The sequence below is a fragment of the Oncorhynchus gorbuscha genome, unplaced genomic scaffold, assembly GCF_021184085.1.
Source record: "Oncorhynchus gorbuscha isolate QuinsamMale2020 ecotype Even-year unplaced genomic scaffold, OgorEven_v1.0 Un_scaffold_1926, whole genome shotgun sequence".
In the NCBI taxonomy this organism is placed as follows: domain Eukaryota; kingdom Metazoa; phylum Chordata; class Actinopteri; order Salmoniformes; family Salmonidae; genus Oncorhynchus; species Oncorhynchus gorbuscha.
In genome coordinates, this window is record NW_025746573.1 from 53,776 (window position 1) to 80,619 (window position 26,844).

The window sequence follows — 26,844 nt, forward strand, 5'->3', positions numbered from 1 at the left end:
AGGGTATGACAGTGCAAATCGGTTCCAAGTGTGAGCTGGTACATATGTGCGATAACCTTCTATATTCATTGTGACAGGTTGTACAAGTAAACATGTAGCAAAAGAGTAGTTCCCTGACCAGGAATCAAACCCGGGACGGGGCAGTGAGAGCGCCGAATCCTAACCACTAGACCACCAGGGAAGGGTACTACAGTGCAATTCGTTTCCCAGTTTGAAATGGTACATATAGTTGAAGTCGTAAGTTTCCATCCACTTAGGCTGGAGTCATTAAAACCTGTTTGTCAACCCCTCACCACATTTCTTGCTAACAAACGATAGTTTTGGCAGTCGGTTAGGACATCTACTTTGTGCATGACACAAGTCATTTTTCCAACAATTGTTTACATTGGGATTATTTCACTTATAATTCACTGTATCACAAATTCAGTGGGCCAGAAGTTTACATACAATAAGTTGGCTGTGCCTTTAAACAGTTTGTAAAATTCCCGAAAATGATGTCATGGCTTTAGATGCTTCTGATAGGCTAATTGACATCCTTTGAGTCAATTGGAGGTGTACCTGTAGATGTATTTCAAGGCCTACCTTCAAACTCAGTGCCTCTTTGCTTGACTCCATGGGGAAAGCAAAGGAAATCAGGCAAGACCTCAGAAAAAAAATGTAGACCTCCACAAGTCTGGTTCCTCCTTGGGAGCAATTTCCAAACGCCTGAAGGTACCTAGCTCATCTGTAGAAACAATAGTACGCAAGTATAAACACCATGGGACCACGCAGGCGTCATACCGCTCAGGAAGGAGACGCGTTCTCTCTCCTAGAGATGAACGTACTTTGGGTCGAAAAGTGCAAATCCATCCCAGAACAACAGCAAAGGACCTTGTGAAGATGCTGGAGGAAACAGGTACAAAATGGTCTATATCCACAGGCAAACGAGTCCTATATCGACATACCCCGAGAGGCCGCTCAGCAAGGAAGAAGCTACTGCTCCAAAACCGCCATAAAAAAGCCATACTACAGTTTGGGGACAAAGATCCTAGTTATTGGAGAAATGTCCTCTGGTCTGATGAAACAAAAATCGAACTGTTTGGCCATAATGACCATTGTTATGTTTGGAGGGAAAAGGGGGAGGCTTTCAAGCCGAAGAACACCATCATATTGTGGGGGTGCTTTGCTGCAGAAGGGTCTGGTGCACCACTAGAACACCTGGGAAGGACACTGCAGGGCAAATCGGTTTGCAATTTGAAGTGGTACATATGTGCGACAACCTACTAAATTCATAGTGACAGATTGCACAAGTAAACATGTAGCAATAGAGTAGTTCCCTGACCGGGAATCGAACCCGGGCCGCGGCGGTGAGAGCGCCGAATCCTAACCACTAGACCAACAGGGAAGGGTATGACAGTGCAAATCGGTTCCAAGTGTGAGCTGGTACATATGTGCGATAACCTTCTATATTCATTGTGACAGGTTGTACAAGTAAACATGTAGCAAAAGAGTAGTTCCCTGACCAGGAATCAAACCCGGGACGGGGCAGTGAGAGCGCCGAATCCTAACCACTAGACCACCAGGGAAGGGTACTACAGTGCAATTCGTTTCCCAGTTTGAAATGGTACATATAGTTGAAGTCGTAAGTTTCCATCCACTTAGGCTGGAGTCATTAAAACCTGTTTGTCAACCCCTCCCCACATTTCTTGCTAACAAACGATAGTTTTGGCAGTCGGTTAGGACATCTACTTTGTGCATGACACAAGTCATTTTTCCAACAATTGTTTACATTGGGATTATTTCACTTATAATTCACTGTATCACAAATTCAGTGGGCCAGAAGTTTACATACAATAAGTTGGCTGTGCCTTTAAACAGTTTGTAAAATTCCCGAAAATGATGTCATGGCTTTAGATGCTTCTGATAGGCTAATTGACATCCTTTGAGTCAATTGGAGGTGTACCTGTAGATGTATTTCAAGGCCTACCTTCAAACTCAGTGCCTCTTTGCTTGACTCCATGGGGAAAGCAAAGGAAATCAGGCAAGACCTCAGAAAAAAAATGTAGACCTCCACAAGTCTGGTTCCTCCTTGGGAGCAATTTCCAAACGCCTGAAGGTACCTCGCTCATCTGTAGAAACAATAGTACGCAAGTATAAACACCATGGGACCACGCAGGCGTCATACCGCTCAGGAAGGAGACACGTTCTCTCTCCTAGAGATGAACGTACTTTGGGTCGAAAAGTGCAAATCCATCCCAGAACAACAGCAAAGGACCTTGTGAAGATGCTGGAGGAAACAGGTACAAAATGGTCTATATCCACAGGCAAACGAGTCCTATATCGACATACCCCGAGAGGCCGCTCAGCAAGGAGGAAGATACTGCTCCAAAACCGCCATAAAAAAAGCCATACTACAGTTTGGGGACAAAGATCCTAGTTTTTGGAGAAATGTCCTCTGGTCTGATGAAACAAAAATCGAACTGTTTGGCCATAATGACCATTGTTATGTTTGGAGGGAAAAGGGGGAGGCTTTCAAGCCGAAGAACACCATCATGTTGTGGGGGTGCTTTGCTGCAGGAGGGTCTGGTGCACCACTAGAACACCTGGGAAGGACACTGCAGGACAAATCGGTTTGCAATTTGAAGTGTTACATATGTGCGACAACCTACTAAATTCATAGTGACAGGTTGCACAAGTAAACAAGGAGCATAGACTACTTCCCTGACCGGGAATCAAACCAGGTCCGCGGCGGTGAGAGCACCGAATCCTAACCACTAGAACACCAGGGAAGGATAATAAAGTGCAAATCGGTTCTCAGTGTGAGCTGGTACATATGTGCGATAACCTTCTATATTCATTGTGACAGGTTGTACAAGTAAACATGTAGCAAAAGAGTAGTTCCCTGACCGGGAATCGAACCCGGGCCGCAGCGGTGAGAGCACCGAATCCTAACCACTAGACCACCAGGGAAGGGTACTACAGTGCAAATCAGGAGTCGAACTGGGAGTCGAACCACCAGGGAAGGGTACTACAGTGGAAATCAGGAGTCGAACCCGGGCCGCGGCGGTGAGAGCTCCGAATCCTAACCACTAGACCACCAGGGAAGGGTACTACAGTGCAATTCGTTTCCCAGTTTGAAATGGTACATTTAGTTGAAGTCGTAAGTTTCCATCCACTTAGGCTGGAGTCATTAAAACCTGTTTGTCAACCCCTCCACACATTTCTTGCTAACAAACGATCGTTTTGGCAGATGGTTAGGACATCTACTTTGTGCATGACACAAGTCATTTTTCCAACAATTGTTTACATTGGGATTATTTCACTTATAATTCACTGTATCACAAATTCAGTGGGCCAGAAGTTTACATACACTAAGTTGGTTGTGCCTTTAAACAGTTTGTAAAATTCCCGAAAATGATGTCATGGCTTTAGAAGCTTCTGATAGGCTAATTGACATCCTTTGAGTCAATTGGAGGTGTACCTGTAGATGTATTTCAAGGCCTACCTTCAAACTCAGTGCCTCTTTGCTTGACTCCATGGGAAAAGCAAAGGAAATCAGGCAAGACCTCAGAAAAAAATGTAGACCTCCACAAGTCTGGTTCCTCCTTGGGAGCAATTTCCAAACGCCTGAAGGTACCTCGCTCATCTGTAGAAACAATAGTACGCAAGTATAAACACCATGGCACCACGCAGGCGTCATACAGCTCAGGAAGGAGACGCGTTCTCTCTCCTAGAGATGAACGTACTTTGGGTCGAAAAGTGCAAATCCATCCCAGAACAACAGTAAAGGACCTTGTGAAGATGCTGGAGAAAACAGGTACAAAATGGTCTATATCCACAGGCAAACGAGTCCTATATCGACATACCCCGAGAGGCCGTTCAGCAAGGAAGAAGCTGCTGCTCCAAAACCGCCATAAAAAAGCCATACTACAGTTTGGGGACAAAGAACCTAGTTTTTGCAATAACCTAGTTTTTGCGCCGAATCCTAACCACTAGACCACCAGGGAAGGGTACTACAGTGCAAATCGGTTCCCAGTGTGAGCTGGTACATATGTGCGATAACCTTCTATATTCATTGTGACAGGTTGCACAAGTAAACATGTAGCAAAAGAGTAGTTCCCTGACCGGGAATCGAACCCGGGCCGCGGCGGTGAGAGCGCCGAATCCTAACCACTAGACGACCAGGGAAGGGTACTACAGTGCAAATCGGTTCCAAGTGTGAGCTGGTACATATGTGCGATAACCTTCTATATTCATTGTGACAGGTTGTACAAGTAAACATGTAGCAATGGAGTAGTTCACTGACCGGGAATCGAACCCGGGCCACAGCAGTGAGAGCGCCGAATCCTAACCACTAGACCACCAGGGAAGGGTACGACAATGCAAATCGGTTCCAAGTGTGAGCTGGTACATATGTGCGATAACCTTCTGTATTCATTGTGACAGGTTGTTCAAGTAAACATGTAGCAAAAGAGTAGTTCCCTGACCAGGAATCAAACCCGGGACGCGGCGGTGAGAGTGCCGAATCCTAACCACTAGACCACCAGGGAAGGGTACTACAGTGTAATTCGTTTCCCAGTTTGAAATGGTACATATAGTTGAAGTCGTAAGTTTCCATCCACTTAGGCTTGAGTCATTAAAACCTGTTTGTCAACCCCTCCACACATTTCTTGCTAACAAACGATAGTTTTGGCAGTCGGTTAGGACATCTACTTTGTGCATGACACAAGTAATTTTTCCAACAATTGTTTACAGAGGGATTATTTCACTTATAATTCACTGTATCACAAATTCAGTGGGCCAGAAGTTTACATACACTAAGTTGGCTGTGCCTTTAAACAGTTTGTAAAATTCCCGAAAATGATGTCATGGCTTTAGAAGCTTCTGATAGGCTAATTGACATCCTTTTCAGTCAATTGGAGGTGTACCTGTAGATGTATTTCAAGGCCTACCTTCAAACTCAGTGCCTCTTTGCTTGACTCCATGGGAAAAGCAAAGGAAATCAGCCAAGACCTCAGAAAAAGATGTAGATCTCCACAAGTCTGGTTCCTCCTTGGGAGCAATTTCCAAACGCCTGAAGATACCTCGCTCATCTGTAGAAACAATAGTACGCAAGTATAAACACCATGGGACCACGCAGGCGTCATACCGCTCAGGAAGGAGACGCGTTCTCTCTCCTAGAGATGAACGTACTTTGGGTCGTAAAGTGCAAATCCATCCCAGAACAACAGCAAAGGACCTTGTGAAGATGCTGGAGGAAACAGGTACAAAATGGTCTATATCCACAGGCAAACGAGTCCTATATCGACATACCCCGAGAGCCCGCTCAGAACACCATCATGTTGTGGGGGTGCTTTGCTGCAGGAGGTTCTGGTGCACCACTAGAACACCTGGGAAGGACACTGCAGTGCAAATCGGTTCCCAGTGTGAGATGGTACATATGTGCGATAACCTTCTATATTCATTGTGACAGGTTGCACAAGTAAACATGTAGCAAAAGCGTAGTTCCCTGAACGGGAATCGAACCCAGGTCGCGGCGGTGAGAGCGCCTAATCCTAACCACTAGACCACCAGGGAAGGGTACTACAGTGCAAATCGGTTCCCGGTGTGAGCTGGTACATATGTGCGATAACCTTCTATATTCATTGTGACAGGTTGCACAAGTAAACATGTAGCAAAAGATTAGTTCCCTGAACTGGAATCGAACCCGGGCAGCGGCTGTGAGAGCGCCCGAATCCTAAGCACTAGACCACCAGGGAAGGGTACAACATTTCAAATCGGTTCCCAGTGTGAGCTGGTACATATGTGCGATAACCTTCTATATTCATTGTGACAGGTTGCACACGTAAACATGTAGCAAAAGAGCAGTTCACTGACCGGGAATCGAATCCTAACCACTAGACCACCAGGGAAGGATACTACAGTGCAATTCGTTTCCCAGTTTGAAATGGTACATATAGTTGAAGTCGTAAGTTTCCATCCACTTAGGCTGGAGTCATTAAAACTTTGGGTCGAAAAGTGCAAATCCATCCCAGAACAACAGCAAAGGACCTTGTGAAGATGCTGGAGGAAACAGGTACAAAATGGTCTACATCCACAGGCAAACGAGTCCTGTATCGACATACCCCGAGAGGCCGCTCAGCAAGGAAGAAGCTACTGCTCCAAAACCGCCATAAAAAAGCCATACTACAGTTTGGGGACAAAGATCCTAGTTTTTGGAGAAATGTCCTCTGGTCTGATGAAACAAAAATCGAACTGTTTGGCCATAATGACCATTGTTATGTTTGGAGGGAAAAGGGGGAGGCTTTCAAGCTGAAGAACACCATCATGTTGTGGGGGTGCTTTGCTGCAGGAGGGTCTGGTGCACCACTAGAACACCTGGGAAGGACACTGCAGGGCAAATCGGTTTGCAATTTGAAGTGGTACATATGTGCGACAACCTACTAAATTCATAGTGACAGGTTGCACAAGTAAAAAAGGAGCATAGACTATTTCCCTGACCGGGAATCGAACCCGAGCCACAGCGGTGAGAGCGCCGAATCCTAACCACTAGACCACCAGGGAAGGATAATACAGTGCAAATTGGTTCTCAGTGTGAGCTGGTACATATGTGCGATAACCTTCTATATTCATTGTGACAGGTTGTAGAAGTAAAGATGTAGCAAAAGAGTAGTTCCCTGACCGGGAATCGAACCCGGGACGCGGCGGTGAGAGCACCGAATCCTAACCACTAGACCACCAGGGAAGGGTACGACAGTGCAAATCGGTTCCAAGTGTGAGCTGGTACATATGTGCGATAACCTTCTATATTCATTGTGACAGGTTGTACAAGTAAACATGTAGCAAAAGAGTAGTTCCCTGACCGTGAATCGAACCCGGGCCGCAGCGGGGAGAGCGCCGAATTCTAACCACTAGACCACCAGGGAAGGGTACTACAGTGCAAATCGGGAGTCGAACTGGGAGTCGAACCACCAGGGAAGGGTACTACAGTGGAAATCGGGAGTCGAACCCGGGCCGCGGCGGTGAGAGCACCGAATCCTAACCACTAGCCCAGCAGGGAAGTGTACTACAGTCCAATTTGTTTCCCAGTTTGAAATGGTACATATAGTTGAAGTCGTAAGTTTCCATCCACTTAGGCTTGAGTCATTAAAACCTGTTTGTCAACCCCTCCACACATTTCTTGCTAACAAACGATAGTTTTGGCAGTCGGTTAGGACATCTACTTTGTGCATGACACAAGTAATTTTTCCAACAATTGTTTACAGAGGGATTATTTCACTTATAATTCACTGTATCACAAATTCAGTGGGCCAGAAGTTTACATACACAAAGTTGGCTGTGCCTTTAAACAGTTTGTAAAATTCCCGAAAATGATGTCATGGCTTTAGAAGCTTCTGATAGGCTTATTGACATCCTTTGAGTCAATTGGAGGTGTAACTGTAGATGTATTTCAAGGTCTACCTTCAAACTCAGTGCCTCTTTGCTTGACTCCATGGGAAAAGCATAGGAAATCAGCCAAGACCTCAGAACAAAATGTAGACCTCCACAAGTCTGGTTCCTCCTTGGGAGCAATTTCCAAACGCCTGAAGGTACCTAGCTCATCTGTAGAAACAATAGTACGCAAGTATAAACACCATGGGACCACGCAGGCGTCATACCGCTCAGGAAGGAGACGCGTTCTCTCTCCTAGAGATGAACGTACTTTGGGTCGAAAAGTGCAAATCCATCCCAGAACAACAGCAAAGGACCTTGTGAAGATGCTGGAGGAAACAGGTACAAAATGGTCTATATCCACAGGCAAACGAGTCCTATATCGACATACCCCGAGAGGCCGCTCAGCAAGGAAGAAGCTACTGCTCCAAAACCGCCATAAAAAAGCCATACTACAGTTTGGGGACAAAGATCCTAGTTTTTGGAGAAATGTCCTCTGGTCTGATGAAACAAAAATCAAACTGTTTGGCCATAATGACCATTGTTATGTTTGGAGGGAAAAGGGGGAGGCTTTCAAGCCGAAGAACACCATCATGTTGTGTGGTGCTTTGCTGCAGGAGGGTCTGGTGCACCACTAGAACACCTGGGAAGGACACTGCAGGGCAAATCTGTTTGCAATTTGAAGTGGTACATATGTGCGACAACCTACTAAATTCATAGTGACAGGTTGCACAAGTAAACAAGGAGCATAGACTATTTCCCTGAATGGGAATCGAACCCGGGCCATGGCGGTGAGAGCGCCGAATCCTAACCACTAGACCACAAGGGAAGGATAATACAGTGCAAATCGGTTCTCAGTGTGAGCTGGTACATATGTGCGAAAACCTTCTATATTCATTGTGACAGGTTGTACAAGTAAACATGTAGCAAAAAAGTAGTTCCCTGATCGGGAATCGAACCCGGGCTGTGGCGGTGAGAGCGCCGAATCCTAACCACTAGACCACCAGGGAAGGATAATACAGTGAAAATCGGTTCTCAGTGTGAGCTGGTACATATGTGCGATAACCTTCTATATTCATTGTGACAGGTTGTACAAGTAAACATGTAGCAAAAGAGTAGTTCCCTGACCGGGAATTGAATCCTAACCACTAGACCACAAACGATCGTTTTGGCTGACGGTTAGGACATCTACTTTGTGCATGACACAAGTCATTTTTCCAACAATTGTTTACATTGGGATTATTTAACTTATAATTCACTGTATCACAAATTCAGTGGGCCAGAAGTTTACATACAATAAGTTGGCTGTGCCTTTAAACAGTTTGTAAAATTCCTGAAAATGATGTCATGGCTTTAGAAGCTTCTGATAGGCTAATTGACATCCTTTGAGTCAATTGGAGGTGTACCTGTAGATGTATTCCAAGACCTACATTCAAACTCAGTGCCTCTTTGCTTGACTCCATGGGAAAAGCAAAGGAAATCAGCCAAGACCTCAGAAAAAAAATGTAGACCTCCACAAGTCTGGTTCCTCCTTGGGAGCAATTTCCAAACGCCTGAAGGTACCTCGCTCATCTGTAGAAACAATAGTACGCAAGTATAAACACCATGGTATGACGCAGGCGTCATACCGCTCAGGAAGGAGACGCGTTCTCTCTCCTAGAGATGAACGTACTTTGGGTCGAAAAGTGCAAATCCATCCCAGAACAACAGCAAAGGACCTTGTGAAGATGCTGGAGGAAACAGGTACAAAATGGTCTATATCCACAGGCAAATGAGTCCTATATCGACATACCCCGAGAGGCCGATCAGCAAGGAAGAAGCTACTGCTCCAAAACCGCCATAAAAAAGCCATACTACAGTTTGGGGACAAAGATCCTAGTTTTTGGAGAAATGTCCTCTGGTCTGATGAAAGAAAAATCGAACTGTTTGGCCATAATGACCATTGTTATGTTTGGAGGGAAAAGGGGGAGGCTTTCAAGCCGAAGAACACCATCATGTTGTGGGGGTGCTTTGCTGCAGGAGGGTCTGGTGCACCACTAGAACACCTGGGAAGGACACTGCAGTGCAAATCGGTTCCCAGTGTGAGCTGGTACATATGTGCGATAACCTTCTATATTCATTGTGACAGGTTGCACAAGGAGCATAGACTATTTCCCTGACCGGGAATCAAACCCGGGCAGCAGCGGTGAGAGCGCCGAATCCTAACCACTAGACCACCAGGGAAGGATTATACAGTGCAAATCGGTTCCCAGTGTGAGCTGGTACATATGTGCGATAACCTTCTATATTCATTGTGACAGGTTGTACAAGTAAACATGTAGCAAAAGAGTAGTTCCCTGACCGGGAATCGAACCCGGGCCGCGGCAGTGAGAGCACCGAATCCTAACGACTAGACCACCAGGGAAGGATAATACAGTGCAAATCGGTTCCCAGTGTGAGCTGGTACAAATGTGCGATAACCTTCTATATTCATTGTGACAGGTTGTACAAGTAAACATGTAGCAAAAGAGTAGTTCCCTGATCAGGAATCAAAACCGGGCCGCGGCGGTGAGAGCGCCGAATCCTAACCACTAGACAACCAGGGAAGGGTACGACAGTGCAAATCGTTTCCAAGTGTGAACTGGTACATATGTGCGATAACATATATTCATTGTGACAGGTTGTACAAGTAAACATGTAGCAATAGAGTAGTTCCCTGACCGGGAATTGAACCCGGGCCGCGGCAGTGAGAGCGCCGAATCCTAACCACTAGACCACCAGGGAAGGGTATTACAGTGCAATTCGTTTCCCATTTTGAAATGGTACATATAGTTGAAGTCGTAAGTTTCCATCCACTTAGGCTGGAGTCATTAAAACCGGTTTGTCAACCCCTCCGCACATTTCTTGCTAACAAACGATAGTTTTGGCAGTCGGTTAGGACATCTACTTTGTGCATGACACAAGTCATTTTTCCAACAATTGTTTACAGAGGGATTATTTCACTTATAATTCACTGTATCACAAATTCAGTGGGCCAGAAGTTTACATACACTAAATTGGCTGTGCCTTTAAACAGTTTGTAAAATTCCCGAAAATGATGCCATGGCTTTAGAAGCTTCTGATAGGCTAATTGACATCCTTTGAGTCAATTGGAGGTGTACCTGTAGATGTATTTCAAGGCCTACCTTCAAACTCAGTGCCTCTTTGCTTGACTCCACGGGAAAAGCAAAGGAAATCAGCCAAGACCTCAGAAAAAAATGTAGACCTCCACAAGTCTGGTTTCTCCTTGGGAGCAATTTCCAAACGCCTGAAGGTACCTCGCTCATCTGGACAGCGGAGTCAATCACCACCTTCCGGAGACACCTGAAACCCCACCTCTTTAAGGAATACCTAGGATAGGATAAGTAATCCTTCTCACCCCCTAAAAGATTTAGATGCACTATTGTAAAGTGGCTGTTCCACTGGATGTCATAAGGTGAATGCACCAATTTGTAAGTCGCTCTGGATAAGAGCGTCTGCTAAATGACTTAAATGTAAATGTAAATGTATCTGTAGAAACAATAGTACGCAAGTATAAACACCATGGGACCACGCAGGCGTCATACCGCTCAGGAAGGAGACGCGTTCTCTCTCCTAGAGATGAACGTACTTTGGGTCGAAAAGTGCAAATCCATCCCAGAACAACAGCAAAGGACCTTGTGAAGATGCTGGAGGAAACAGGTACAAAATGGTCTATATCCACACGCAAACGAGTCCTATATTGACATACCCCGAGAGGCCGCTCAACAAGGAAGAAGCTACTGCACCAAAACCGCCATAAAAAAAGCCATACTACAGTTTGGGGACAAAGATCCTAGTTATTGGAGAAATGTCCTCTGGTCTGATGAAACAAAAATCGAACTGTTTGGCCATAATGACCATTGTTATGCTTGGAGGGAAAAGGGGGAGGCTTTCAAGCCGAAGAACACCATCATGTTGTGGGGGTGCTTTGCTGCAGGAGGGTCTGGTGCACCACTAGAACAACTGGGAAGGACACTGCAGTGCCAATCGGTTCCCAGTGTGAGCTGGTACATATGTGCGATAACCTTCTATGTTCATTGTGACAGGTTGCACAAGGAGCATAGACTATTTCCCTGACCGGGAATCAAACCCGGGCTGCAGCGGTGAGAGCACTGAATCCTAACCACTAGACCACCAGGGAAGGATTATACAGTGCAAATCGGTTCTCAGTGTGAGCTGGTACATATGTGCGATAACCTTCTATATTCATTGTGACAGGTTGTACAAGTAAACATGTAGCAAAAGAGTAGTTCCCTGACCGGGAATCGAACCCGGGACGCGGCGGTGAGAGCGCCGAATCCTAACCACTAGACCACCAGGGAAGGGTACTACAGTGCAAATCGGGAGTCGAACTGGGAGTCGAACCACCAGGAAAGGGTACTACAGTGGAAATCGGGAGTCGAACCTGGGCCGCAGCGTTGAGAGCGCCGAATCCTAACCACTAGACCACCAGGGAAGGGTACTACAGTGCAATTCGTTTCCCAGTTTGAAATGGTACATATAGTTGAAGTCGTAAGTTTCCATCCACTTAGGCTTGAGTCATTAAAACCTGTTTGTCAACCCCTCCACACATTTCTTGCTAACAAACAATAGTTTTGGCAGTCGGTTAGGACATCTCCTTTGTGCATGACACAAGTAATTTTTCCAACAATTGTTTACAGAGGGATTATTTCACTTATAATTCACTGTATCACAAATTCAGTGGGCCAGAAGTTTACATACACAAAGTTGGCTGTGCCTTTAAACAGTTTGTAAAATTCCCGAAAATGATGTCATGGCTTTAGAAGCTTCTGATAGGCTTATTGACATCCTTTGAGTCAATTGGAGGTGTAACTGTAGATGTATTTCAAGGTCTACCTTCAAACTCAGTGCCTCTTTGCTTGACTCCATGGGAAAAGCAAAGGAAATCAGCCAAGACCTCAGAAAAAAATGTAGACCTCCACAAGTCTGGTTCCTCCTTGGGAGCAATTTCCAAACGCCTGAAGGTACCTAGCTCATCTGTAGAAACAATAGTACGCAAGTATAAACACCATGGGACCACGCAGGCGTCATACCGCTCAGGAAGGAGACGCGTTCTCTCTCCTAGAGATGAACGTACTTTGGGTCGAAAAGTGCAAATCCATCCCAGAACAACAGCAAAGGACCTTGTGAAGATGCTGGAGGAAACAGGTACAAAATGGTCTATATCCACAGGCAAACGAGTCCTATATCGACATACCCCGAGAGGCCGCTCAGCAAGGAAGAAGCTACTGCTCCAAAACCGCCATAAAAAAGCCATACTACAGTTTGGGGACAAAGATCCTAGTTTTTGGAGAAATGTCCTCTGGTCTGATGAAACAAAAATCGAAAAAAATGTAGACCTCCACAAGTCTGGTTCCTCCTTGGGAGCAATTTCCAAACGCCTGAAGGTACCTCGCTCATCTGTAGAAACAATAGTACGCAAGTATAAACGGCATGGTATGACGCAGGCGTCATACCGCTCAGGAAGGAGACGCGTTCTCTCTCCTAGAGATGAACGTACTTTGGGTCGAAAAGTGCAAATCCATCCCAGAACAACAGCAAAGGACCTTGTGAAGATGCTGGAGGAAAAAGGTACAAAATGGTCTATATCCACAGGCAAACGAGTCCTATATCGACATACCCCGAGAGGTCGCTCAGCAAGGAAAAAGCTACTGCTCCAAAACCGCCATAAAAAAGCCATACTACAGTTTGGGGACAAAGATCCTAGTTTTTGGAGAAATGTCCTCTGGTCTGATGAAACAAAAATCGAACTGTTTGGCCATAATGACCATTGTTATGTTTGGAGGGAAAAGGGGGAGGCTTTCAAGCCGAAGAACACCATCATGTTGTGGGGGTGCTTTGCTGCAGGAGGGTATGGTGCACCACTAGAACACCTGGGAAGGACACTGCAGGGCAAATCGGTTTGCAATTTGAAGTGGTACATATGTGCAACATCCTACTAAATTCATAGTGACAGGTTACACAAGTAAACAAGGAGCATAGACTATTTCCCTGACCGGGAATCGAACCCGAGCCACGGCGGTGAGAGCGCCGAATCCTAACCACTAGACCACCAGGGAATGATAATACAGTGAAAATTGGTTCTCAGTGTGAGCTGGTACATATGTGCGATAACCTTCTATATTCATTGTGACAGGTTGTAGAAGTAAAGATGTAGCAAAAGAGTAGTTCCCTGACCGGGAATCGAACCCGGGCCGCGGCGGTGAGAGCGCCGAATCCTAACCACTAGACCACCAGGGAAGGGTACGACAGTGCAAATCGGTTCCAAGTGTGAGCTGGTACATATGTGCGATAACCTTCTATATTCATTGTGACAGGTTGTACAAGTAAACATGTAGCAAAAGATTAGTTCCCTGACCATGAATCGAACCCGGGCCGCAGCGGTGAGAGCGCCGAATCCTAACCACTAGACCACCAGGGAAGGGTACTACAGTGCAAATCGGGAGTCGAACTGGGAGTCGAACCACCAGGGAAGGGTACTACAGTGGAAATCGGGAGTCAAACCCGGGCCGCGGCGGTGAGAGCGCTGAATCCTAACCACTAGACCACCAGGGAAGGGTACTACAGTGCAATTCGTTTCCCAGTTTGAAATGCAAGGAAGCTCCTTCCTCTGCAAGGAAGAAGCTACTGCTCCAAAACCGCCATAAAAAAGCCATACTACAGTTTGGGGACAAAGATCCTAGTTTTTGGAGAAATGTCCTCTGGTCTGATGAAACAAAAATCGAACTGTTTGGCCATAATGACCATTGTTATGTTTGGAGGGAAAAGGTGAGGATTTCAAGCCGAAGAACACCATCATGTTGTGGGGGTGCTTTGCTGCAGGAGGGTATGGTGCACCACTAGAACACCTGGGAAGGACACTGCAGGGCAAATCGGTTTGCAATTTGAAGTGGTACATATGTGCAACATCCTACTAAATTCATAGTGACAGGTTACACAAGTAAACAAGGAGCATAGACTATTTCCCTGACCGGGAATCGAACCCGAGCCACGGCGGTGAGAGCGCCGAATCCTAACCACTAGACCACCAGGGAATGATAATACAGTGAAAATTGGTTCTCAGTGTGAGCTGGTACATATGTGCGATAACCTTCTATATTCATTGTGACAGGTTGTAGAAGTAAAGATGTAGCAAAAGTGTAGTTCCCTGACCGGGAATCGAACCCGGGCCGCGGCGGTGAGAGCGCCGAATCCTAACCACTAGACCACCAGGGAAGGGTACGACAGTGCAAATCGGTTCCAAGTGTGAGCTGGTACATATGTGCGATAACCTTCTATATTCATTGTGACAGGTTGTACAAGTAAACATGTAGCAAAAGATTAGTTCCCTGACCATGAATCGAACCCGGGCCGCAGCGGTGAGAGCGCCGAATCCTAAGCACTAGACCACCAGGGAAGGGTACTACAGTGCAAATCGGGAGTCGAACTGGGAGTCGAACCACCAGGGAAGGGTACTACAGTGGAAATCGGGAGTCAAACCCGGGCCGCGGCGGTGAGAGCGCTGAATCCTAACCACTAGACCACCAGGGAAGGGTACTACAGTGCAATTCGTTTCCCAGTTTGAAATGCAAGGAAGCTCCTTCCTCTGCAAGGAAGAAGCTACTGCTCCAAAACCGCCATAAAAAAGCCATACTACAGTTTGGGGACAAAGATCCTAGTTTTTGGAGAAATGTCCTCTGGTCTGATGAAACAAAAATCGAACTGTTTGTCCATAATGACCATTGTTATGTTTGGAGGGAAAAGGTGAGGATTTCAAGGCGAAGAACACCATCATGTTGTGGGGTTGCTTTGCTGCAGGAGGGTCTAGTGCACCACTAGAACACCTGGGAAGGACACAGCAGGGCAAATCGGTTTGCAATTTGAAGTGGTACATATGTGCGACAACCTACTAAATTCATAGTGACAGGTTGCACAAATAAACAAGGAGCATAGACTATTTACCTGACCGGGAATCGAACCCGGGCCGCGGCGGTGAGAGCGCCGAATCCTAAACACTAGACCACCAGGGAAGGATAATACAGTGCAAATTGGTTCTCAGTGTAAATTGGTTCTCAGTGTGAGCTGGTACATATATGCGATAACCTTCTATATTCATTGTGACAGGTTGTACAAGTAAACATGTAGCAAAAGAGCAGTTCCCTGACCGGGAATCGAATCCTAACCACTAGACCACCAGGGAAGGGTACTACAGTGCAATTCGTTTCCCAGTTTGAAATGGTACATATAGTTGAAGTCGTAAGTTTCCATCCACTTAGGCTGGAGTCATTAAAACCTGTTTGTCAACCCCTCCACACATTTCGTGCTAACAAACGATAGTTTTGGGAGTCGGTTAGGACATCTACTTTGTGCATGACACAAGTCATTTTTCCAACAATTGTTTACAGAGGGATTATTTCACTTATAATTCACTGTATCACAAATTCAGTGGGCCAGAAGTTTACATACACTAAGTTGGCTGTGCCTTTAAACAGTTTGTAAAATTCCCGAAAATGATGTCATGGCTTTAGAAGCTTCTGATAGGCTAATTGACATCCTTTGAGTCAATTGGAGGTGTACCTGTAGATGTATTTCAAGGCCTACCTTCAAACTCAGTGCCTCTTTGCTTGACTCCATGGGAAAAGCAAAGGAAATCAGCCAAGACCTCAGAAAAAAATGTAGACCTCCACAAGTTTGGTTCCTCCTTGGGAGCAATTTCCAAACGCCTGAAGGTACCTCGCTCATCTGTAGAAACAATAGTACGCAAGTATAAACACCATGGGACCACGCAGGCGTCATACCGCTCAGGAAGGAGCGGTAGATGAACGTACTTTGGGTCGAAAAGTGCAAATCCATCCCAGAACAACAGCAAAGGACCTTGTGAAGATGCTGGAGGAAACAGGTACAAAATGGTCTATATCCACAGGCAAACGAGTCCTATATCGACATATCCCGAGAGGCCGCTCAGGAAGGAAGAAGCTACTGCTCCAAAACCGCCATAAAAAAGCCATACTACAGTTTGGGGACAAAGATCCTAGTTTTTGGGGAAATGTCCTCTGGTCTGATGAAACAAAAATCGAACTGTTTGGCCATAATGACCATTGTTATGTTTGGAGGGAAAAGGGGGAGGCTTTCAAGCCGAAGAACACCATCATGTTGTGGGGGTGCTTTGCTGCAGGAGAGTCTGGTGCACCACTAGAACACCTGGGAACGACACTGCAGGGCAAATCGGTTTGCAATTTGAAGTGGTACATATGTGCGACAACCTTCTATATTCATTGTGACAGGTTGCACAAGTAAACAAGGAGCATAGACTATTTCCCTGACGGGGAATCGAACCTGGGCCGCGACGGTGAGAGCGCCGAATCCTAACCATTAGATCACGAGGGAAGGATAATACAGTGCAAATCGGTTCTCGGTGTGAGCTGGTACATATGTGTGATAACCTTCTATATTCATTGTGACAGGTTGTACAAGTAAACATGTAGCAAAAGATTAGTTCTCTGACCGGGAATCGAACCCGGGCCGCGGCGGTGAGAGCGCCGAATCCTAACCACTAGACCACCAGGGAAGGGTACAACAGTGCAAATCGGTTCCCAGTGTGAGCTGGTACATATGTGCGATAACCTTCTATATTCATTGTGACAGGTTGCACACGTAAACATGTAGCAAAAGAGCAGTTCCCTGACCGGGAATCGAATCCTAACCACTAGACCACCAGGGAAGGGTACTACAGTGCAATTCGTTTCCCAGTTTGAAATGGTACATATAGTTGAAGTCGTAATTTTCCATCCACTTAGGCTGGAGTCATTAAAACCTGTTTGTCAACCCCTCCACACATTTCGTGCTAACAAACGATAGTTTTGGCAGTCGGTTAGGACATCTACTTTGTGCATGACACAAGTAATTTTTCCAACAATTGTTTACAGAGGGATTATTTCACTTATAATTCACTGTATCACAAATTCAGTGGGCCAGAGGTTTACATACACTAAGTTGGCTGTGCCTTTAAACAGTTTGTAAAATTCCCGAAAATGATGTCATGGCTTTAGAAGCTTCTGATAGGCTAATTGACATCCTTTGAGTCAATTGGAGGTGTAACTGTAGATGTATTTCAAGGTCTACCTTCAAACTCAGTGCCTCTTTGCTTGACTCCATGGGAAAAGCAAAGGAAATCAGCCAAGACCTCAGAAAAAAATGTAGACCTCCACAAGTTTGGTTCCTCCTTGGGAGCAATTTCCAAACGCCTGAAGGTACCTCGCTCATCTGTAGAAACAATAGTACGCAAGTATAAACAGCATGGTATGACGCAGGCGTCATACCGCTCAGGAAGGAGACACGTTCTCTCTCCTAGAGATGAACGTACTTTGGGTCGAAAAGTGCAAATCCATCCCAGAACAACAGCAAAGAACCTTGTGAAGATGCTGGAGGAAACAGGTACAAAATGGTCTATATCCACAGGCAAACGAGTCCTATATCGACATACCCCGAGAGGCCGCTCAGCAAGGAAGAAGCTACTGCTCCAAAACCGCCATAAAAAAAGCCATACTACAGTTTGGGGACAAAGATCCTAGTTATTGGAGAAATGTCCTCTGGTCTGATGAAACAAAAATCGAACTGTTTGGCCGTAATGACCATTGTTATGTTTGGAGGGAAAAGGGGGAGGATTTCAAGCCGAAGAACTCCATCATGTTGTGGGGGTGCTTTGCTGCAGGAGGGTCTGGTGCACCACTAGAACACCTGGGAAGGACACTGCAGGGCAAATCGGTTTGCAATTTGAAGTGGTACATATGTGCGACAACCTACTAAATTCATAGTGACAGGTTGCACAAGTAAACAAGGAGCATAGACTATTTCCCTGACCGGGAATCGAACCCGGGCCGCGGCAGTGAGAGCGCCGAATCCTAAACACTAGACCACCAGGGAAGGGTACTACAGTGCAAATCGGTTCCAAGTGTGAGCTGGTACATATGTGCGATAACCTTCTATATTCATTGTGACAGGTTGCACAAGTAAACATGTAGCAAAAGAGTAGTTCCCTGACCGGGAATCAAACCCCTTGCCGCAGCTGTGAGAGCGCCGAATCCTAACCACTAGACCACCAGGGAAGGGTACTACAGTGCAAATCGGTTCCAAGTGTGAGCTGGTACATATGTGTGATAACCTTCTATATTCATTGTGACAGGTTGTACAAGTAAACATGTAGCAATAGAGTAGTTCCCTGACCGGGAATCGAACCCGGGCCGCGGCGGTGAGAGCGCCGAATCCTAACCACTAGACCACCAGGGAAGGGTACTACAGTGCAAATCGGTTCCAAGTGTGAGCTGGTACATATGTGCGATAACCTTCTGTATTCATTGTGACAGGTTGTTCAAGTAAACATGTAGCAAAAGAGTAGTTCCCTGACCAGGAATCAAACCCGGGACACGGCGGTGAGAGCACCGAATCCTAACCACTAGACCACCAGGGAAGGGTACTACAGTGTAATTCGTTTCCCAGTTTGAAATGGTACATATAGTTGAAGTCGTAAGTTTCCATCCACTTAGGCTGGAGTCATTAAAACCTGTTTGTCAACCCCTCCACACATTTCTTGCTAACAAACGATAGTTTTGGCAGTCGGTTAGGACATCTACTTTGTGCATGACACAAGTAATATATCCAACAATTGTTTACAGAGGGATTATTTCACTTATAATTCACTGTATCACAAATTCAGTGGGCCAGAAGTTTACATACACTAAGTTGGCTGTGCCTTTAAACAGTTTGTAAAATTCCCGAAAATGATGTCATGGCTTTAGAAGTTTCTGATAGGCTAATTGACATCCTTTGAGTCAATTGGAGGTGTACCTGTAGATGTATTTCAAGGCCTACCTTCAAACTCAGTGCCTCTTTGCTTGACTCCATGGGAAAAGCAAAGGAAATCAGGCAAGACCTCAGAAAAAAATGTAGACCTCCACAAGTCTGGTTCCTCCTTGGGAGCAATTTCCAAACGCCTGAAGGTACCTCGCTCATCTGTAGAAACAATAGTACGCAAGTATAAACACCATGGGACCACGCAGGCGTCATACCGCTCAGGAAGGAGACGCGTTCTCTCTCCTAGAGATGAATGTACTTTGGGTCGAAAAGTGCAAATCCATCCCAGAACAACAGCAAAGGACCTTGTGAAGATGCTGGAGGAAACAGGTACAAAATGGTCTATATCCACAGGCAAACGAGTCCTATAACGACATACCCCGAGAGGCCGCTCAGCAAGGAAGAAGCTACTGCTCCAAAACCGCCATAAAAAAGCCATACTACAGTTTGGGGACAAAGATCCTAGTTTTTGCAATAACCTAGTTTTTGCGCCGAATCCTACCACTAGACCACCAGGGAAGGGTACCACAGTGCAAATCGGTTCCCAGTGTGAGCTGGTACATATGTGCGATAACCTTCTATATTCATTGTGACAGGTTGCACAAGTAAACATGTAGCAAAAGAGTAGTTCCCTGACCGGGAATCGAACCCGGGCAGCGGCGGTGAGAGCACCGAATCCTAACCACTAGACCACCAGGGAAGGGTACTACAGTGCAAATCGGTTCCAAGTGTGAGCTGGTACATATGTGCGATAACCTTCTGTATTCATTGTGACAGGTTGTTCAAGTAAACATGTAGCAAAAGAGTAGTTCCCTGACCAGGAATCAAACCCGGGACACAGCGGTGAGAGCGCCGAATCCTAACCACTAGACCACCAGGGAAGGGTACTACAGTGTAATTCGTTTCCCAGTTTGAAATGGTACATATAGTTGAAGTCGTAAGTTTCCATCCACTTAGGCTGGAGTCATTAAAACCTGTTTGTCAACCCCTCCACACATTTCTTGCTAACAAACGATAGTTTTGGCAGTCGGTTAGGACATCTACTTTGTGCATGACACAAGTAATATATCCAACAATTGTTTACAGAGGGATTATTTCACTTATAATTCACTGTATCACAAATTCAGTGGGCCAGAAGTTTACATACACTAAGTTGGCTGTGCCTTTAAACAGTTTGTAAAATTCCCGAAAATGATGTCATGGCTTTAGAAGTTTCTGATAGGCTAATTGACATCCTTTGAGTCAATTGGAGGTGTACCTGTAGATGTATTTCAAGGCCTACCTTCAAACTCAGTGCCTCTTTGCTTGACTCCATGGGAAAAGCAAAGGAAATCAGGCAAGACCTCAGAAAAAAATGTAGACCTCCACAAGTCTGGTTTCTCCTTGGGAGCAATTTCCAAACGCCTGAAGGTACCTCGCTCATCTGGACAGCGGAGTCAATCACCACCTTCCGGAGACACCTGAAACCCCATCTCTTTAAGGAATACCTAGGACAGGATAAGTAATCCTTCTCACCCCCCTAAAAGATTTAGATGCACTATTGTAAAGTGGCTGTTCCACTGGATGTCATAAGGTGAATGCACCAATTTGTAAGTCGCTCTGGATAAGAGCGTCTGCTAAATGACTTAAATGTAAATGTAAATGTATCTGTAGAAACAATAGTACGCAAGTATAAACACCATGGGACCAGGCAGGCGTCATACCGCTCAGGAAGGAGACGCGTTCTCTCTCCTAGAGATGAACGTACTTTGGGTCGAAAAGTGCAAATCCATCCCAGAACAACAGCAAAGGACCTTGTGAAGATGCTGGAGGAAACAGGTACAAAATGGTCTATATCCACAGGCAAACGAGTCCTATATCGACATACCCCGAGAGGCCGCTCAGCAAGGAAGAAGCTACTGCTCCAAAACCGCCATAAAAAAGCCATACTACAGTTTGGGGACAAAGATCCTAGTTTTTGGAGAAATATCCTCTGGTCTGATGAAACAAAAATCGAACTGTTTGGCCATAATGACCATTGTTATGTTTGGAGGGAAAAGCGGGAGGCTTTCAAGCCGAAGAACACCATCATGTTGTGGGGGTGCTTTGCTGCAGGAGAGTCTGGTGCACCACTAGAACACCTGGGAAGGACACTGCAGGGCAAATCGGTTTGCAATTTGAAGTGGTACATATGTGCGACAACCTACTAAATTCATAGTGACAGGTTGCACAAGTAAAAAAGGAGCATAGATTATTTCCCTGACCGGGAATCGAACCCGGGCCGCAGCGGTGAGAGCGCAGAATCCTAACCACTAGACCACCAGGGAAGGGTACTACAGTGCAAATCGGTTCCAAGTGTGAGCTGGTACATATGTGCGATAACCTATATTCATTGTGACAGGTTGTACAAGTAAACATGTAGCAAAAGAGTAGTAGACCACTAGGGAAGGGTACTACATAGCAAATCGGGAGTCGAACCACCAGGGAAGGGTACTACAGTGGAAATCAGGAGTCGAACCCGGGCTGCAGCGGTGAGAGCGCAGAATCCTAAACACTAGACCACCAGGGAAGGGTACTACAGTGCAAATCAGGAGTCGAACTGAGAGTCGAACCACCAGGGAAGGGTACTACAGTGGAAATCAGGAGTCGAACCCGGGCCGCGGCAGTGAGAGCGCCGAATCCTAACCAATAGACCACCAGGGAAGGGTACTTCAGTGCAATTCGTTTCCCAGTTTGAAATGGTACATATAGTTGAAGCTGTAAGTTTCCATCCACTTAGGCTGGAGTCATTAAAACCTGTTTGTCAACCCCTCCCCACATTTCTTGCTAACAAACGATCGTTTTGGCAGACGGTTAGGACATTTACTTTGTGCATGACACAAGTCATTTTTCCAACAATTGTTTACATTGGGATTATTTCACTTATAATTCACTGTATCACAAATTCAGTGGGCCAGAAGTTTACATACAATGAGTTGGCTGTGCCGAACCCGGGCCGCAGCGGTGAGAGCACCGAATCCTAACCACTAGACCACCAGGGAAGGGTATTACAGTGCAAATCGGTTCCAAGTGTGTGCTGGTACATATGTGCGATAACCTTCTATATTCATTGTGACAGGTTGTACAAGTAAACATGTAGCAAAAGATTAGTTCCCTGACCAGGAATCGAGCCCGGGGCACAGCGGTGAGAGCCCCGAAACCTAACCACTAGACCACCAGGGAAGGGTACTACAGTGCAAATCAGGAGTCGAACTGGGAGTCGAACCACCAGGGAAGGGTACTACAGTGGAAATCGGGAGTTGAACCCGGGCAGCGGCGGTGAGAGCGCCGAATCCTAACCACTAGACCACCAGGGAAGGGTACTACAGTGCAATTCGTTTCCCAGTTTGAAATGGTACATATAGTTGAAGTCGTAAATTTCCATCCACTTAGGCTGGAGTCATTAAAACCTGTTTGTCAACCCCTCCCCACATTTCTTGCTAACAAACGATCGTTTTGGCAGACGGTTAGGACATCTACTTTGTGCATGACACAAGTCATTTTTCCAACAATTGTTTACATTGGGATTATTTCACTTATAATTCACTGTATCACAAATTCAGTGGGCCAGAAGTTTGCATAGAATGAGTTGGCTGTGCCTTTAAACAGTTTGTAAAATTCCCGAAAATGATGTCATCGCTTTAGAAGCTTCTGATAGGCTAATTGACATCCTTTGAGTCAATTGGAGGAGTACCTGTAGATGTATTTCAAGGCCTACCTTCAAACTCAGTGCCTCTTTGCTTGACTCCATGGGAAAAGCAAAGGAAATCAGGCAAAACCTCAGAAAAAAAATGTAGACCTCCACAAGTCTGGTTCCTCCTTGGGAGCAATTTCCAAACGCCTGAAGGTACCTCGCTCATCTGTAGAAACAATAGTACGCAAGTATAAACACCATGGTATGGCACAGGCGTCAGACCGCTCAGGAAGGAGACGCGTTCTCTCTCCTAGAGATGAACGTACTTTGGGTCGAAAAGTGCAAATCCATCCCAGAACAACAGCAAAGGACCTTGTGAAGATGCTGGAGGAAACAGGTACAAAATGGTCTATATCCACAGGCAAACGAGTCCTATATCGACATACCTCGAGAGCCCGCTCAGAACACCATCATGTTGTGGGGGTGCTTTGCTGCAGGAGGGTCTGGTGCACCACTAGAACACCTGGGAAGGCCACTGCAGTGCAAATCGGATCCCAGTGTGAGATGGTACATATGTGCGATAACCTTCTATATTCATTGTGACAGGTTGCACAAGTAAACATGTAGCAAAAGCGTAGTTCCCTGAACAGGAATCGAACCCGGGTCGCGGCAGTGAGAGCAGCTAATCCTAACCACTAGACCACCAGGGAAGGGTACTACAGTGCAAATCGGTTCCCAGTGTGAGCTGGTACATATGTGCGATAACCTTCTATATTCATTGTGACAGGTTGCACAAGTAAACATGTAGCAAAAGATTAGTTCCCTGAACGGGAATCGAACCCGGGCAGCGGCTGTGAGAGCGCCGAATCCTAAGCACTAGACCACCAGGGAAGGGTACAACATTTCAAATTGGTTCCCAGTGTGAGCTGGTACATATGTGCGATAACCTTCTATATTCATTGTGACAGGTTGCACACGTAAACATGTAGCAAAAGAGCAGTTCACTGACCGGGAATCGAATCCTAACCACTAGACCACCAGGGAAGGATACTACAGTGCAATTCGTTTCCCAGTTTGAAATGGTACATATAGTTGAAGTCGTAAGTTTCTATCCACTTAGGCTGGAGTCATTAAAACTTTGGGTCAAAAAGTGCAAATCCATCCCAGAACAACAGCAAAGGACCTTGTGAAGATGCTGGAGGAAACAGGTACAAAATGGTCTATATCCACAGGCAAACGAGTCCTATATCGACATACCCCGAGAGGTCGCTCAGCAAGGAAGAAGCTACTGCTCCAAAACCGCCATAAAAAAGCCATACTACAGTTTGGGGACAAAGATCCTAGTTTTTGGAGAAATGTCCTCTGGTCTGATGAAACAAAAATCGAACTGTTTGGCCATAATGACCATTGTTATGTTTGGAGGGAAAAGGGGAGGCTTTCAAGCCGAAGAACACCATCATGTTGTGGGGGTGCTTTGCTGCAGGAGGGTCTGGTGCACCACTAGAACACCTGGGAAGGACACTGCAGTGCAAATCGGTTCGCAATTTGAAGTGGTACATATGTGCGACAACCTACTAAATTCATAGTGACAGGTTGCACAAGTAAACAAGGAGCATAGACTATTTCCCTGACCTGGAATTGAACCCGGGCCGCGGCGGTGAGAGCACCAAATCCTAACCACTAGACCACCAGGGAAGGATAATACAGTGCAAATCGGTTCTCAGTGTGAGCTGGTACATATGTGCGATAACCTTCTATATTCATTGTGACAGGTTGTACAAGTAAACATGTAGGAAAAGAGTAGTTCCCTGACCGGGGATCGAACCACGGGGAAGGGTACTACAGACCACCAGGGAAGGGTACTACAGTGCAAATCGGTTCCCAGTGTGAGCTGGTACATATGTGCGATAACCTTCTATATTCATTGTGACAGGTTGCACAAGTAAACATGTAGCAAAAGATTAGTTCCTTGAACGGGAATCGAACCCGGGCAGCGGCTGTGAGAGCGCCGAATCCTAACCACTAGACCACCAGGGAAGGGTACTACAGTGCAATTCGTTTCCCAGTTTGAAATGGTACATATAGTTGAAGTCGTAAGTTTCCATCCACTTAGGCTGGAGTCATTAAAACCTGTTTGTCAACCCCTCCACACATTTCTTGCTAACAAACGATCGTTTTGGCAGACGGTTAGGACATCTACTTTGTGCATGACACAAGTCATTTTTCCAACAATTGTTTACATTGGGATTATTTCACTTATAATTCACTGTATCACAAATTCAGTGGGCCAGAAGTTTACATACAATAAGTTGGCTGTGCCTTTAAACAGTTTGTAAAATTCCCGAAAATGATGTCATGGCTTTAGAAGCTTCTGATAGGCTAATTGACATCCTTTGAGTCAATTGGAGGTGTACCTGTAGATGTATTTCAAGGCCTACCTTCAAACTCAGTGCCTCTTTGCTTGACTCCATGGGAAAAGCAAAGGAAATCAGGCAAGACCTCAGAAAAAAAATGTAGACCTCCACAAGTCTGGTTCCTCCTTGGGAGCAATTTCCAAACGCCTGAAGGTACCTCGCTCATCTGTAGAAACAATAGTACGCAAGTATAAACAGCATGGTATGACGCAGGCGTCATACCGCTCAGGAAGGAGACGCGTTATCTCTCCTAGAGATGAACGTACTTTGGGTCGAAAAGTGCAAATCCATCCCAGAACAACAGCAAAGGACCTTGTGGAGATGCTGGAGGAAACAGGTACAAAATAGTCTATATCCACAGGCAAACGAGTCCTATATCGACATACCCCTAGAGGCCGCTCAGCAAGGAAGAAGCTACTGCTCCAAAACCGCCATAAAAAAGCCATACTACAGTTTGCGGACAAAGATCCTAGTTTTTGGAGAAATGTCCTCTGGTCTGATGAAACAAAAATCGAACTGTTTGGCCATAATGACCATTGTTATGTTTGGAGGGAAAAGGGGGAGGCTTTCAAGCCGAAGAACACCATCATGTTGTGGGGGTGCTTTGCTGCAGGAGGGTCTGGTGCACCACTAGAACACCTGGGAAGGACACTGCAGGGCAAATCGGTTTGCAATTTGAAGTGGTACATATGTGCGACAACCTACTAAATTCATAGTGGCAGGTTGTACAAGTAAACATGTAGCAAAAGAGTGGTTCTCTGACCAGGGGAATCGAACCCGGGCCGCAGCGGTGAGAGCGCCCGAATCCAAAACACTAGACCACCAGGGAAGGGTACTACTGTGCAATTCGTTTCCCAGTTTGAAATTGTACATATAGTTGAAGTCGTAAGTTTCCATCCACTTAGGCTGGAGTCATTAAAACCTGTTTGTCAACCCCTCCACACATTTCGTGCTAACAAACGATAGTTTTGGGAGTCGGTTAGGACATCTACTTTGTGCATGACACAAGTCATTTTTCCAACAATTGTTTACAGAGGGATTATTTCACTTATAATTCACTGTATCACAAATTCAGTGGGCCAGAGTTTACATACACTAAGTTGGCTGTGCCTTTAAACAGTTTGTAAAATTCCCGAAAATGATGTCATGGCTTTAGAATCTTCTGATAGGCTAATTGACATCCTTTGAGTCAATTGGAGGAGTACCTGTAGATGTATTTCAAGGCCTACCTTCAAACTCAGTGCCTCTTTGCTTGACTCCATGGGAAAAGCAAAGGAAATCAGGCAAAACCTCAGAAAAAAATGTAGATCTCCACAAGTCTGGTTCCTCCTTGGGAGCAATTTCCAAATGCCTGAAGGTACCTCGCTCATCTGTAGAAACAATAGTACGCAAGTATAAACACCATGGGACCACGCAGGCGTCATACCGCTCAGGAAGGAGACGCCTTCTCTCTCCTAGAGATGAACGTACTTTGGGTCG

The 26,844-nt window shown here is 45.7% G+C and overlaps 3 non-coding genes across 3 annotated transcripts; all 3 read right to left on the reverse strand.

Moving 5' to 3' along the window:
* Positions 1-13,638: 13,638 nt before the first annotated feature.
* Positions 13,639-13,710, reverse strand: trnae-cuc. Its single transcript has one exon. It is a non-coding gene; the product is annotated as a tRNA-Glu (tRNA).
* A 903-nt stretch (positions 13,711-14,613) lies between these two features.
* On the reverse strand, positions 14,614-14,685 carry trnae-cuc. The gene has a single exon. It is a non-coding gene; the product is annotated as a tRNA-Glu (tRNA).
* A 3,978-nt stretch (positions 14,686-18,663) lies between these two features.
* trnae-cuc lies at positions 18,664-18,735 on the reverse strand. The gene has a single exon. It is a non-coding gene; the product is annotated as a tRNA-Glu (tRNA).
* Positions 18,736-26,844: the final 8,109 nt, after the last annotated feature.